Raw genomic sequence first — 1,457 nt, forward strand, 5'->3', positions numbered from 1 at the left:
TATGTTTTAAGCTAAGTGTGATTACAAGAGTCAAAGTTAAAAAAATTAAAAAGTTTATAAAGTAAAAAAGTTGCAGTAAGCTAAGACTAGTTTATTATTGAAGAAAAGAAAAAAATTTAAAATAAATTTAGTGTAGTCACTCACCACTCACTCACTGACTCACCCAGAGCAGCTTCTTGTCCTGCAAGGCCCATTCATGATATGTGCCCTATGTAGGCATGCCATTTTTTACATCTTTTATACTGTTTTCTTTACGGTACCTTTTCCATGTTTAGATACATAAACACTTAACATGGTGTTACAATTGCCTACAGTATTGAGTACAGTAACATGCTGTACAGGCTTGCAGCCTAGGAGCAACAGGCTATGCCATATACCTAGATGTATAGTAGGCTACACCGTCCAAGCTTGTGTAAGGACACTCTACGATGATGTTCCCGTAATGATAAAATCACCTAACGATGCATGTCTCGGAACTTATTCCTGTTGTTAAGCAACACATGACTTAACATGTGACTGTGTATTCAGAGTTGTGCAACCACCACCACAATCAATTTTAGAACATTTTCGTTACACCAAAAGATACTTGTGCTTTTACCACTTACTCCCATTTCCCCCATCCCCACCCCGACCCCAATACCATCAATTTCCTTTCTGTAGGCAATCACTACTCTACTCATGTCTGTATGGATTGACTTATTCTTCACATTTCATGTAATTGGAATCACACTACATGTGGCTTGTGTGACTTCTTTCACACAGCATAATGCTTCCAAAATTTACACACGTTGTAGCATGTATCAATACTTTATTCCTTCTATGTCCAAGTAGCATTGCATTGTATGGATATGCCACATTTTGTTTATTCAACAGTTGATAGACATTTGGGTTGTTTCCACTTTTGGGGTGCTATAAACAATGCTGCTGTGAATTCTTGTCTTTGTTTTATCTTTTCTTTCTCCTAAATCATTAATCTCTGCCTTTCCATGGATCTTTCAAAGTATGAATATGCTCTAATACATTTCAGGTTAATAACAAACTGACCCTCTTGACACCACAAGTCACTTTAGCTAAAATTCCATTTTACAAATCTATGTCAAAGTCTTTTTTTCTTTTTTAGGCAGAATCTTGCTCTGTTGCCTAGGCTGGAGTGCATCCATTCTGGCTGACTGCAGCCTCAAACTCCTGGGGTCGTGCTGCCCTTCCTGCTTCAGCCTCCTGAGTAGCTAGGACTATAGGTGTGTACCACCATGCCCACTAACTTTTAAAATTTTTTGTAGAGACAGGGTCTCTCCCAGGCTGATCTTGAACTCCTGGCCTCAAGCAATCCTCCTGTCTTGGCCTCCCAAAGTGCTGGGATTACAGGTGTGAGCTACTGTGCCAAGCCCAAGAAGTTTTTATTAGGAATGGATTAGAGTGGGAGAAAGAGTGAATGGAAGGTGAGGAAACCAAGATAA

The sequence above is a fragment of the Colobus angolensis genome, unplaced genomic scaffold (genome assembly GCF_000951035.1).
Source record: "Colobus angolensis palliatus isolate OR3802 unplaced genomic scaffold, Cang.pa_1.0 Scaffold67, whole genome shotgun sequence".
Taxonomy (NCBI): domain Eukaryota; kingdom Metazoa; phylum Chordata; class Mammalia; order Primates; family Cercopithecidae; genus Colobus; species Colobus angolensis.